Genomic DNA, 14,232 nt, shown 5'->3' on the forward strand with positions numbered 1-14,232 from the left:
TGTATCTAAACCTGCTCCAACATGGACTGACATTCTGGCCTACTTTCAGCCGATGCGACTTGTCTGTCGCTGAACAGTCGCTTTTTATGTATTCAGCACCTATGTATAATGTTGTAAAAATGCTCTAGAAGCTAAAGTCGCAGAAATGTCACACATATTTGGCCTGCAACTTTCTGTGCGACAAATTCAGACAGGAAAAATCAGTATAAATCCTTAGAAAATTATCCCCCAGTGTCTCCATCTGCTGGCGGTATTGAATATGCATTGCTGCACTGATGGGGTATGCATTAGACGAAAAAAAAGAAGAAAAAGAAGAATAATACGCCCAGAAAAGAGGCGAAAAGGAGAAAAACGTAAAAAAACGTGAAAAAAAAGTAAGAGGAAGAGAAGGGAAAAAAAGGTGGAAATGGGTTTAAAAGTGATTTCGGCGGAGAAATATATATATATATATATATATATATATATATATATATATATATATACGCGCACACACACACATATATATAAACGTATTCTCCGTTGAGATATTGCAGCCGCTGCTGTGTCCAGGCCCAGGAGCCTTAGCACTGTGCTGTGATGTCACTCAATACCACTGACATCACTAGGTGTAAACAACATCTCTCCTTTGCTGTGTATGTGACTATGGAGCTGTTTGGTGATGTCGTCTATTATGGCCTTCATAGAAGCAACAGGAGATTGTTGCATCCATCTAGAACCCTCAGAACTACAGTGCTATGATGTCACTCACTTCCACAGGCCTTGCAGAGTGTAAACAACAACAACCCAGCTTTGTTGTGTATGTAACCATAGGGATTGTGATGTCACCTAGAACCTTCACAGCAGCGACAGCTTTATGAGGAGCATCAGCACTGCTCTGCCTGAGCAGAACCATCACCGCCATAGGTTGTCAAATAACCCGGATTTAACCCACACAGGTAAGTCCAATGGGGTGCAGGCATGTCCTCTATGCTTACAGCTTCCCGTGGGTGTTGGTTTGATACCGTTTGGGGACAGCCAAGGAGGCATCTGCAGGCAACAAAGGTAGGTGTGTGCTTGTGTGTGTGTTTCCTATGCAGATCCTAAGCCCAGTGTCACATGCAAGTAGGAGGAGTAAGAAGGGTTCCTGGCAAATCCGGGTTATGGATTGCATTTAAAAAGGCCCCGTGGGAGTGCAATGGGCCCCTGTCTTGCTGCTTAGCAATAATGGTATGGGTTTAGGTTCTGCTGTGTGTACTGGTGGTTGACTGCCCCCCAGCCCAGAGTGTGCATGGAAAATTGTCTGGCAGCCTCCCTGACAGCAAGCAGTGATAGTGCCCATGAAGGGGACCTTGTTGGGCCCGCCCCTTTCACGGTTATCGCTTCTCGGCCTTTTGGCTAAGATCAAGTGTAGTATCTGTTCTTATCAGTTTAATATCTGATACGTCCCCTATCTGGGGACCATATATTAAATGGATTTTTGAGAACGGGGGCCGATTTCGAAGCTTGCTTCTGTCGCCCTATGCATTGACCCGATATGGCAGTATCTTCGGGTACAGTGCACCACCCCCTTACAGGGTTAAAAAGAAAGATTCCTACTTTCATTGCTACCTGCTTGCTGGCTAGCCAGCTAGCCAGCCCTGTGGGCCTTGCTGCTGCTGCTGCTGCTGCAGCCAAAAAACAAAAGGTGGTGCTGCTGCTGCTTCTGCTGCTTCTGCTTGTGTCTGGCCGCTGTTGGAGCGTCCAGGCACAGGACTTCTGCTGCTGCTGACTAAATGGCCTCCTTAATTGGATCATTTGAGTAGCCAGCACACCTGTGCAGGTAGGGCATGACATGATAGGCAGCTGCCTTGATAGCGGGTGGGTGCTGAATGTTCCTAATTGACAAAATAAGATTAATGCTTATGAAGAAATATAAAATCTCATCCCTTCCCCAATATCGCGCCACACCCCTACCCCTTAATTCCCTGGTTGAACTTGATGGACATATGTCTTTTTTCGACCGTACTAACTATGTAACTATGTAACATAACATGGGGGGGGTCTCCTGGCTGTTCACACAGGTGTGTCATTGCTGTACATTGACCATGCATTGCTTCTGTGGTATTGCAAAGGCAAAGACAAATGCTTCCAGCCATCCATTGCACTAATGGATTGGTCATCAGCTGGCTGTCTATGTCCCGCATCAATATAGACCAAAGTACAGAGGGTTAGGCTATGCTATAGTGCACCTACCTGATGCATCAGAAGGTGCGAGGCCCTTGCTAAATTCTGTGCACAGACTTTGAGATCTATGCTTTAGACTGTATCTAAACCTGCTCCAACATGGACTGACATTCTGGCCTACTTTCAGCCGATGCGACTTGTCTGTCGCTGAACAGTCGCTTTTTATGTATTCAGCACCTATGTATAATGTTGTAAAAATGCTCTAGAAGCTAAAGTCGCAGAAATGTCACACATATTTGGCCTGCAACTTTCTGTGCGACAAATTCAGACAGGAAAAATCAGTATAAATCCTTAGAAAATTATCCCCCAGTGTCTCCATCTGCTGGCGGTATTGAATAAGCATTGCTGCACTGATGGGGTATGCATTAGACGAAAAAAAAGAAGAAAAAGAAGAATAATACGCCCAGAAAAGAGGCGAAAAGGAGAAAAACGTAAAAAAACGTGAAAAAAAAGTAAGAGGAAGAGAAGGGAAAAAAAGGTGGAAATGGGTTTAAAAGTGATTTCGGCGGAGAAATATATATATATATATATATATATATATATATATATATATATATATATACGCGCACACACACACATATATATAAACGTATTCTCCGTTGAGATATTGCAGGCGCTGCTGTGTCCAGGCCCAGGAGCCTTAGCACTGTGCTGTGATGTCACTCAATACCACTGACATCACTAGGTGTAAACAACATCTCTCCTTTGCTGTGTATGTGACTATGGAGCTGTTTGGTGATGTCGTCTATTATGGCCTTCATAGAAGCAACAGGAGATTGTTGCATCCATCTAGAACCCTCAGAACTACAGTGCTATGATGTCACTCACTTCCACAGGCCTTGCAGAGTGTAAACAACAACAACCCAGCTTTGTTGTGTATGTAACCATAGGGATTGTGATGTCACCTAGAACCTTCACAGCAGCGACAGCTTTATGAGGAGCATCAGCACTGCTCTGCCTGAGCAGAACCATCACCGCCATAGGTTGTCAAATAACCCGGATTTAACCCACACAGGTAAGTCCAATGGGGTGCAGGCATGTCCTCTATGCTTACAGCTTCCCGTGGGTGTTGGTTTGATACCGTTTGGGGACAGCCAAAAAGGCATCTGCAGGCAACAAAGGTAGGTGTGTGCTTGTGTGTGTGTTTCCTATGCAGATCCTAAGCCCAGTGTCACATGCAAGTAGGAGGAGTAAGAAGGGTTCCTGGCAAATCCGGGTTATGGATTGCATTTAAAAAGGCCCCGTGGGAGTGCAATGGGCCCCTGTCTTGCTGCTTAGCAATAATGGTATGGGTTTAGGTTCTGCTGTGTGTACTGGTGGTTGACTGCCCCCCAGCCCAGAGTGTGCATGGAAAATTGTCTGGCAGCCTCCCTGACAGCAAGCAGTGATAGTGCCCATGAAGGGGACCTTGTTGGGCCCGCCCCTTTCACGGTTATCGCTTCTCGGCCTTTTGGCTAAGATCAAGTGTAGTATCTGTTCTTATCAGTTTAATATCTGATACGTCCCCTATCTGGGGACCATATATTAAATGGATTTTTGAGAACGGGGGCCGATTTCGAAGCTTGCTTCCGTCGCCCTATGCATTGACCCGATATGGCAGTATCTTCGGGTACAGTGCACCACCCCCTTACAGGGTTAAAAAGAAAGATTCCTACTTTCATTGCTACCTGCTTGCTGGCTAGCCAGCTAGCCAGCCCTGTGGGCCTTGCTGCTGCTGCTGCAGCCAAAAAACAAAAGGTGGTGCTGCTGCTGCTTCTGCTGCTTCTGCTTGTGTCTGGCCGCTGTTGGAGCGTCCAGGCACAGGACTTCTGCTGCTGCTGACTAAATGGCCTCCTTAATTGGATCATTTGAGTAGCCAGCACACCTGTGCAGGTAGGGCATGACATGATAGGCAGCTGCCTTGATAGCGGGTGGGTGCTGAATGTTCCTAATTGACAAAATAAGATTAATGCTTATGAAGAAATATAAAATCTCATCCCTTCCCCAATATCGCGCCACACCCCTACCCCTTAATTCCCTGGTTGAACTTGATGGACATATGTCTTTTTTCGACCGTACTAACTATGTAACTATGTAACATAACATGGGGGGGTCTCCTGGCTGTTCACACAGGTGTGTCATTGCTGTACATTGACCATGCATTGCTTCTGTGGTATTGCAAAGGCAAAGACAAATGCTTCCAGCCATCCATTGCACTAATGGATTGGTCATCAGCTGGCTGTCTATGTCCCGCATCAATATAGACCAAAGTACAGAGGGTTAGGCTATGCTATAGTGCACCTACCTGATGCATCAGAAGGTGCGAGGCCCTTGCTAAATTCTGTGCACAGACTTTGAGATCTATGCTTTAGACTGTATCTAAACCTGCTCCAACATGGACTGACATTCTGGCCTACTTTCAGCCGATGCGACTTGTCTGTCGCTGAACAGTCGCTTTTTATGTATTCAGCACCTATGTATAATGTTGTAAAAATGCTCTAGAAGCTAAAGTCGCAGAAATGTCACACATATTTGGCCTGCAACTTTCTGTGCGACAAATTCAGACAGGAAAAATCAGTATAAATCCTTAGAAAATTATCCCCCAGTGTCTCCATCTGCTGGCGGTATTGAATAAGCATTGCTGCACTGATGGGGTATGCATTAGACGAAAAAAAAGAAGAAAAAGAAGAATAATACGCCCAGAAAAGAGGCGAAAAGGAGAAAAACGTAAAAAAACGTGGAAAAAAAGTAAGAGGAAGAGAAGGGAAAAAAAGGTGGAAATGGGTTTAAAAGTGATTTCGGCGGAGAAATATATATATATATATATATATATATATATATATATATATACGCGCACACACACACATAGATATAAACGTATTCTCCGTTGAGATATTGCAGCCGCTGCTGTGTCCAGGCCCAGGAGCCTTAGCACTGTGCTGTGATGTCACTCAATACCACTGACATCACTAGGTGTAAACAACATCTCTCCTTTGCTGTGTATGTGACTATGGAGCTGTTTGGTGATGTCGTCTATTATGGCCTTCATAGAAGCAACAGGAGATTGTTGCATCCATCTAGAACCCTCAGAACTACAGTGCTATGATGTCACTCACTTCCACAGGCCTTGCAGAGTGTAAACAACAACAACCCAGCTTTGTTGTGTATGTAACCATAGGGATTGTGATGTCACCTAGAACCTTCACAGCAGCGACAGCTTTATGAGGAGCATCAGCACTGCTCTGCCTGAGCAGAACCATCACCGCCATAGGTTGTCAAATAACCCGGATTTAACCCACACAGGTAAGTCCAATGGGGTGCAGGCATGTCCTCTATGCTTACAGCTTCCCGTGGGTGTTGGTTTGATACCGTTTGGGGACAGCCAAGGAGGCATCTGCAGGCAACAAAGGTAGGTGTGTGCTTGTGTGTGTGTTTCCTATGCAGATCCTAAGCCCAGTGTCACATGCAAGTAGGAGGAGTAAGAAGGGTTCCTGGCAAATCCGGGTTATGGATTGCATTTAAAAAGGCCCCGTGGGAGTGCAATGGGCCCCTGTCTTGCTGCTTAGCAATAATGGTATGGGTTTAGGTTCTGCTGTGTGTACTGGTGGTTGACTGCCCCCCAGCCCAGAGTGTGCATGGAAAATTGTCTGGCAGCCTCCCTGACAGCAAGCAGTGATAGTGCCCATGAAGGGGACCTTGTTGGGCCCGCCCCTTTCACGGTTATCGCTTCTCGGCCTTTTGGCTAAGATCAAGTGTAGTATCTGTTCTTATCAGTTTAATATCTGATACGTCCCCTATCTGGGGACCATATATTAAATGGATTTTTGAGAACGGGGGCCGATTTCGAAGCTTGCTTCCGTCGCCCTATGCATTGACCCGATATGGCAGTATCTTCGGGTACAGTGCACCACCCCCTTACAGGGTTAAAAAGAAAGATTCCTACTTTCATTGCTACCTGCTTGCTGGCTAGCCAGCTAGCCAGCCCTGTGGGCCTTGCTGCTGCTGCTGCAGCCAAAAAACAAAAGGTGGTGCTGCTGCTGCTTCTGCTGCTTCTGCTTGTGTCTGGCCGCTGTTGGAGCGTCCAGGCACAGGACTTCTGCTGCTGCTGACTAAATGGCCTCCTTAATTGGATCATTTGAGTAGCCAGCACACCTGTGCAGGTAGGGCATGACATGATAGGCAGCTGCCTTGATAGCGGGTGGGTGCTGAATGTTCCTAATTGACAAAATAAGATTAATGCTTATGAAGAAATATAAAATCTCATCCCTTCCCCAATATCGCGCCACACCCCTACCCCTTAATTCCCTGGTTGAACTTGATGGACATATGTCTTTTTTCGACCGTACTAACTATGTAACTATGTAACATAACATGGGGGGGTCTCCTGGCTGTTCACACAGGTGTGTCATTGCTGTACATTGACCATGCATTGCTTCTGTGGTATTGCAAAGGCAAAGACAAATGCTTCCAGCCATCCATTGCACTAATGGATTGGTCATCAGCTGGCTGTCTATGTCCCGCATCAATATAGACCAAAGTACAGAGGGTTAGGCTATGCTATAGTGCACCTACCTGATGCATCAGAAGGTGCGAGGCCCTTGCTAAATTCTGTGCACAGACTTTGAGATCTATGCTTTAGACTGTATCTAAACCTGCTCCAACATGGACTGACATTCTGGCCTACTTTCAGCCGATGCGACTTGTCTGTCGCTGAACAGTCGCTTTTTATGTATTCAGCACCTATGTATAATGTTGTAAAAATGCTCTAGAAGCTAAAGTCGCAGAAATGTCACACATATTTGGCCTGCAACTTTCTGTGCGACAAATTCAGACAGGAAAAATCAGTATAAATCCTTAGAAAATTATCCCCCAGTGTCTCCATCTGCTGGCGGTATTGAATAAGCATTGCTGCACTGATGGGGTATGCATTAGACGAAAAAAAAGAAGAAAAAGAAGAATAATACGCCCAGAAAAGAGGCGAAAAGGAGAAAAACGTAAAAAAACGTGAAAAAAAAGTAAGAGGAAGAGAAGGGAAAAAAAGGTGGAAATGGGTTTAAAAGTGATTTCGGCGGAGAAATATATATATATATATATATATATATATATATATATATATATATACGCGCACACACACACATATATATAAACGTATTCTCCGTTGAGATATTGCAGCCGCTGCTGTGTCCAGGCCCAGGAGCCTTAGCACTGTGCTGTGATGTCACTCAATACCACTGACATCACTAGGTGTAAACAACATCTCTCCTTTGCTGTGTATGTGACTATGGAGCTGTTTGGTGATGTCGTCTATTATGGCCTTCATAGAAGCAACAGGAGATTGTTGCATCCATCTAGAACCCTCAGAACTACAGTGCTATGATGTCACTCACTTCCACAGGCCTTGCAGAGTGTAAACAACAACAACCCAGCTTTGTTGTGTATGTAACCATAGGGATTGTGATGTCACCTAGAACCTTCACAGCAGCGACAGCTTTATGAGGAGCATCAGCACTGCTCTGCCTGAGCAGAACCATCACCGCCATAGGTTGTCAAATAACCCGGATTTAACCCACACAGGTAAGTCCAATGGGGTGCAGGCATGTCCTCTATGCTTACAGCTTCCCGTGGGTGTTGGTTTGATACCGTTTGGGGACAGCCAAGGAGGCATCTGCAGGCAACAAAGGTAGGTGTGTGCTTGTGTGTGTGTTTCCTATGCAGATCCTAAGCCCAGTGTCACATGCAAGTAGGAGGAGTAAGAAGGGTTCCTGGCAAATCCGGGTTATGGATTGCATTTAAAAAGGCCCCGTGGGAGTGCAATGGGCCCCTGTCTTGCTGCTTAGCAATAATGGTATGGGTTTAGGTTCTGCTGTGTGTACTGGTGGTTGACTGCCCCCCAGCCCAGAGTGTGCATGGAAAATTGTCTGGCAGCCTCCCTGACAGCAAGCAGTGATAGTGCCCATGAAGGGGACCTTGTTGGGCCCGCCCCTTTCACGGTTATCGCTTCTCGGCCTTTTGGCTAAGATCAAGTGTAGTATCTGTTCTTATCAGTTTAATATCTGATACGTCCCCTATCTGGGGACCATATATTAAATGGATTTTTGAGAACGGGGGCCGATTTCGAAGCTTGCTTCCGTCGCCCTATGCATTGACCCGATATGGCAGTATCTTCGGGTACAGTGCACCACCCCCTTACAGGGTTAAAAAGAAAGATTCCTACTTTCATTGCTACCTGCTTGCTGGCTAGCCAGCTAGCCAGCCCTGTGGGCCTTGCTGCTGCTGCTGCAGCCAAAAAACAAAAGGTGGTGCTGCTGCTCCTTCTGCTGCTTCTGCTTGTGTCTGGCCGCTGTTGGAGCGTCCAGGCACAGGACTTCTGCTGCTGCTGACTAAATGGCCTCCTTAATTGGATCATTTGAGTAGCCAGCACACCTGTGCAGGTAGGGCATGACATGATAGGCAGCTGCCTTGATAGCGGGTGGGTGCTGAATGTTCCTAATTGACAAAATAAGATTAATGCTTATGAAGAAATATAAAATCTCATCCCTTCCCCAATATCGCGCCACACCCCTACCCCTTAATTCCCTGGTTGAACTTGATGGACATATGTCTTTTTTCGACCGTACTAACTATGTAACTATGTAACATAACATGGGGGGGTCTCCTGGCTGTTCACACAGGTGTGTCATTGCTGTACATTGACCATGCATTGCTTCTGTGGTATTGCAAAGGCAAAGACAAATGCTTCCAGCCATCCATTGCACTAATGGATTGGTCATCAGCTGGCTGTCTATGTCCCGCATCAATATAGACCAAAGTACAGAGGGTTAGGCTATGCTATAGTGCACCTACCTGATGCATCAGAAGGTGCGAGGCCCTTGCTAAATTCTGTGCACAGACTTTGAGATCTATGCTTTAGACTGTATCTAAACCTGCTCCAACATGGACTGACATTCTGGCCTACTTTCAGCCGATGCGACTTGTCTGTCGCTGAACAGTCGCTTTTTATGTATTCAGCACCTATGTATAATGTTGTAAAAATGCTCTAGAAGCTAAAGTCGCAGAAATGTCACACATATTTGGCCTGCAACTTTCTGTGCGACAAATTCAGACAGGAAAAATCAGTATAAATCCTTAGAAAATTATCCCCCAGTGTCTCCATCTGCTGGCGGTATTGAATAAGCATTGCTGCACTGATGGGGTATGCATTAGACGAAAAAAAAGAAGAAAAAGAAGAATAATACGCCCAGAAAAGAGGCGAAAAGGAGAAAAACGTAAAAAAACGTGAAAAAAAAGTAAGAGGAAGAGAAGGGAAAAAAAGGTGGAAATGGGTTTAAAAGTGATTTCGGCGGAGAAATATATATATATATATATATATATATATATATATATATATATATATACGCGCACACACACACATATATATAAACGTATTCTCCGTTGAGATATTGCAGCCGCTGCTGTGTCCAGGCCCAGGAGCCTTAGCACTGTGCTGTGATGTCACTCAATACCACTGACATCACTAGGTGTAAACAACATCTCTCCTTTGCTGTGTATGTGACTATGGAGCTGTTTGGTGATGTCGTCTATTACGGCCTTCATAGAAGCAACAGGAGATTGTTGCATCCATCTAGAACCCTCAGAACTACAGTGCTATGATGTCACTCACTTCCACAGGCCTTGCAGAGTGTAAACAACAACAACCCAGCTTTGTTGTGTATGTAACCATAGGGATTGTGATGTCACCTAGAACCTTCACAGCAGCGACAGCTTTATGAGGAGCATCAGCACTGCTCTGCCTGAGCAGAACCATCACCGCCATAGGTTGTCAAATAACCCGGATTTAACCCACACAGGTAAGTCCAATGGGGTGCAGGCATGTCCTCTATGCTTACAGCTTCCCGTGGGTGTTGGTTTGATACCGTTTGGGGACAGCCAAGGAGGCATCTGCAGGCAACAAAGGTAGGTGTGTGCTTGTGTGTGTGTTTCCTATGCAGATCCTAAGCCCAGTGTCACATGCAAGTAGGAGGAGTAAGAAGGGTTCCTGGCAAATCCGGGTTATGGATTGCATTTAAAAAGGCCCCGTGGGAGTGCAATGGGCCCCTGTCTTGCTGCTTAGCAATAATGGTATGGGTTTAGGTTCTGCTGTGTGTACTGGTGGTTGACTGCCCCCCAGCCCAGAGTGTGCATGGAAAATTGTCTGGCAGCCTCCCTGACAGCAAGCAGTGATAGTGCCCATGAAGGGGACCTTGTTGGGCCCGCCCCTTTCACGGTTATCGCTTCTCGGCCTTTTGGCTAAGATCAAGTGTAGTATCTGTTCTTATCAGTTTAATATCTGATACGTCCCCTATCTGGGGACCATATATTAAATGGATTTTTGAGAACGGGGGCCGATTTCGAAGCTTGCTTCCGTCGCCCTATGCATTGACCCGATATGGCAGTATCTTCGGGTACAGTGCACCACCCCCTTACAGGGTTAAAAAGAAAGATTCCTACTTTCATTGCTACCTGCTTGCTGGCTAGCCAGCTAGCCAGCCCTGTGGGCCTTGCTGCTGCTGCTGCTGCTGCAGCCAAAAAACAAAAGGTGGTGCTGCTGCTGCTTCTGCTGCTTCTGCTTGTGTCTGGCCGCTGTTGGAGCGTCCAGGCACAGGACTTCTGCTGCTGCTGACTAAATGGCCTCCTTAATTGGATCATTTGAGTAGCCAGCACACCTGTGCAGGTAGGGCATGACATGATAGGCAGCTGCCTTGATAGCGGGTGGGTGCTGAATGTTCCTAATTGACAAAATAAGATTAATGCTTATGAAGAAATATAAAATCTCATCCCTTCCCCAATATCGCGCCACACCCCTACCCCTTAATTCCCTGGTTGAACTTGATGGACATATGTCTTTTTTCGACCGTACTAACTATGTAACTATGTAACATAACATGGGGGGGTCTCCTGGCTGTTCACACAGGTGTGTCATTGCTGTACATTGACCATGCATTGCTTCTGTGGTATTGCAAAGGCAAAGACAAATGCTTCCAGCCATCCATTGCACTAATGGATTGGTCATCAGCTGGCTGTCTATGTCCCGCATCAATATAGACCAAAGTACAGAGGGTTAGGCTATGCTATAGTGCACCTACCTGATGCATCAGAAGGTGCGAGGCCCTTGCTAAATTCTGTGCACAGACTTTGAGATCTATGCTTTAGACTGTATCTAAACCTGCTCCAACATGGACTGACATTCTGGCCTACTTTCAGCCGATGCGACTTGTCTGTCGCTGAACAGTCGCTTTTTATGTATTCAGCACCTATGTATAATGTTGTAAAAATGCTCTAGAAGCTAAAGTCGCAGAAATGTCACACATATTTGGCCTGCAACTTTCTGTGCGACAAATTCAGACAGGAAAAATCAGTATAAATCCTTAGAAAATTATCCCCCAGTGTCTCCATCTGCTGGCGGTATTGAATAAGCATTGCTGCACTGATGGGGTATGCATTAGACGAAAAAAAAGAAGAAAAAGAAGAATAATACGCCCAGAAAAGAGGCGAAAAGGAGAAAAACGTAAAAAAACGTGAAAAAAAAGTAAGAGGAAGAGAAGGGAAAAAAAGGTGGAAATGGGTTTAAAAGTGATTTCGGCGGAGAAATATATATATATATATATATATATATATATATATATATATATATATACGCGCACACACACACATATATATAAACGTATTCTCCGTTGAGATATTGCAGCCGCTGCTGTGTCCAGGCCCAGGAGCCTTAGCACTGTGCTGTGATGTCACTCAATACCACTGACATCACTAGGTGTAAACAACATCTCTCCTTTGCTGTGTATGTGACTATGGAGCTGTTTGGTGATGTCGTCTATTATGGCCTTCATAGAAGCAACAGGAGATTGTTGCATCCATCTAGAACCCTCAGAACTACAGTGCTATGATGTCACTCACTTCCACAGGCCTTGCAGAGTGTAAACAACAACAACCCAGCTTTGTTGTGTATGTAACCATAGGGATTGTGATGTCACCTAGAACCTTCACAGCAGCGACAGCTTTATGAGGAGCATCAGCACTGCTCTGCCTGAGCAGAACCATCACCGCCATAGGTTGTCAAATAACCCGGATTTAACCCACACAGGTAAGTCCAATGGGGTGCAGGCATGTCCTCTATGCTTACAGCTTCCCGTGGGTGTTGGTTTGATACCGTTTGGGGACAGCCAAGGAGGCATCTGCAGGCAACAAAGGTAGGTGTGTGCTTGTGTGTGTGTTTCCTATGCAGATCCTAAGCCCAGTGTCACATGCAAGTAGGAGGAGTAAGAAGGGTTCCTGGCAAATCCGGGTTATGGATTGCATTTAAAAAGGCCCCGTGGGAGTGCAATGGGCCCCTGTCTTGCTGCTTAGCAATAATGGTATGGGTTTAGGTTCTGCTGTGTGTACTGGTGGTTGACTGCCCCCCAGCCCAGAGTGTGCATGGAAAATTGTCTGGCAGCCTCCCTGACAGCAAGCAGTGATAGTGCCCATGAAGGGGACCTTGTTGGGCCCGCCCCTTTCACGGTTATCGCTTCTCGGCCTTTTGGCTAAGATCAAGTGTAGTATCTGTTCTTATCAGTTTAATATCTGATACGTCCCCTATCTGGGGACCATATATTAAATGGATTTTTGAGAACGGGGGCCGATTTCGAAGCTTGCTTCCGTCGCCCTATGCATTGACCCGATATGGCAGTATCTTCGGGTACAGTGCACCACCCCCTTACAGGGTTAAAAAGAAAGATTCCTACTTTCATTGCTACCTGCTTGCTGGCTAGCCAGCTAGCCAGCCCTGTGGGCCTTGCTGCTGCTGCTGCTGCTGCTGCAGCCAAAAAACAAAAGGTGGTGCTGCTGCTGCTTCTGCTGCTTCTGCTTGTGTCTGGCCGCTGTTGGAGCGTCCAGGCACAGGACTTCTGCTGCTGCTGACTAAATGGCCTCCTTAATTGGATCATTTGAGTAGCCAGCACACCTGTGCAGGTAGGGCATGACATGATAGGCAGCTGCCTTGATAGCGGGTGGGTGCTGAATGTTCCTAATTGACAAAATAAGATTAATGCTTATGAAGAAATATAAAATCTCATCCCTTCCCCAATATCGCGCCACACCCCTACCCCTTAATTCCCTGGTTGAACTTGATGGACATATGTCTTTTTTCGACCGTACTAACTATGTAACTATGTAACATAACATGGGGGGGTCTCCTGGCTGTTCACACAGGTGTGTCATTGCTGTACATTGACCATGCATTGCTTCTGTGGTATTGCAAAGGCAAAGACAAATGCTTCCAGCCATCCATTGCACTAATGGATTGGTCATCAGCTGGCTGTCTATGTCCCGCATCAATATAGACCAAAGTACAGAGGGTTAGGCTATGCTATAGTGCACCTACCTGATGCATCAGAAGGTGCGAGGCCCTTGCTAAATTCTGTGCACAGACTTTGAGATCTATGCTTTAGACTGTATCTAAACCTGCTCCAACATGGACTGACATTCTGGCCTACTTTCAGCCGATGCGACTTGTCTGTCGCTGAACAGTCGCTTTTTATGTATTCAGCACCTATGTATAATGTTGTAAAAATGCTCTAGAAGCTAAAGTCGCAGAAATGTCACACATATTTGGCCTGCAACTTTCTGTGCGACAAATTCAGACAGGAAAAATCAGTATAAATCCTTAGAAAATTATCCCCCAGTGTCTCCATCTGCTGGCGGTATTGAATAAGCATTGCTGCACTGATGGGGTATGCATTAGACGAAAAAAAAGAAGAAAAAGAAGAAGAATACGCCCAGAAAAGAGGCGAAAAGGAGAAAAACGTTAAAAAACGTGAAAAAAAAGTAAGAGGAAGAGAAGGGAAAAAAAGGTGGAAATGGGTTTAAAAGTGATTTCGGCGGAGAAATATATATATATATATATATATATATATATATATATATATATACGCGCACACACACACATATATATAAACGTATTCTCCGTTGAGATATTGCAGCCGCTGCTGTGTCCAGGCCCAGGAGCCTTAGCACTGTGCTGTGATGTCA

The 14,232-nt window shown here is 45.7% G+C and overlaps 6 non-coding genes across 6 annotated transcripts; all 6 read left to right on the top strand.

Annotated features, from left to right (window-relative positions):
• Positions 1-1,354: 1,354 nt before the first annotated feature.
• Positions 1,355-1,545, top strand: LOC130309409 (U2 spliceosomal RNA). The gene has a single exon (XR_008858078.1). It is a non-coding gene; the product is annotated as a U2 spliceosomal RNA (small nuclear RNA).
• Positions 1,546-3,636: 2,091 nt separating this feature from the next.
• LOC130309525 (U2 spliceosomal RNA) lies at positions 3,637-3,827 on the top strand. Its single transcript, XR_008858189.1, has one exon. It is a non-coding gene; the product is annotated as a U2 spliceosomal RNA (small nuclear RNA).
• Positions 3,828-5,903: 2,076 nt separating this feature from the next.
• LOC130309526 (U2 spliceosomal RNA) lies at positions 5,904-6,094 on the top strand. Its single transcript, XR_008858190.1, has one exon. It is a non-coding gene; the product is annotated as a U2 spliceosomal RNA (small nuclear RNA).
• Positions 6,095-8,174: 2,080 nt separating this feature from the next.
• Positions 8,175-8,365, top strand: LOC130309527 (U2 spliceosomal RNA). The gene has a single exon (XR_008858191.1). It is a non-coding gene; the product is annotated as a U2 spliceosomal RNA (small nuclear RNA).
• A 2,082-nt stretch (positions 8,366-10,447) lies between these two features.
• LOC130309529 (U2 spliceosomal RNA) lies at positions 10,448-10,638 on the top strand. Its single transcript, XR_008858193.1, has one exon. It is a non-coding gene; the product is annotated as a U2 spliceosomal RNA (small nuclear RNA).
• Positions 10,639-12,726: 2,088 nt separating this feature from the next.
• On the top strand, positions 12,727-12,917 carry LOC130309530 (U2 spliceosomal RNA). The gene has a single exon (XR_008858194.1). It is a non-coding gene; the product is annotated as a U2 spliceosomal RNA (small nuclear RNA).
• Positions 12,918-14,232: the final 1,315 nt, after the last annotated feature.

This window comes from Hyla sarda, unplaced genomic scaffold (genome assembly GCF_029499605.1).
Source record: "Hyla sarda isolate aHylSar1 unplaced genomic scaffold, aHylSar1.hap1 scaffold_153, whole genome shotgun sequence".
Lineage (NCBI taxonomy): Eukaryota > Metazoa > Chordata > Amphibia > Anura > Hylidae > Hyla > Hyla sarda.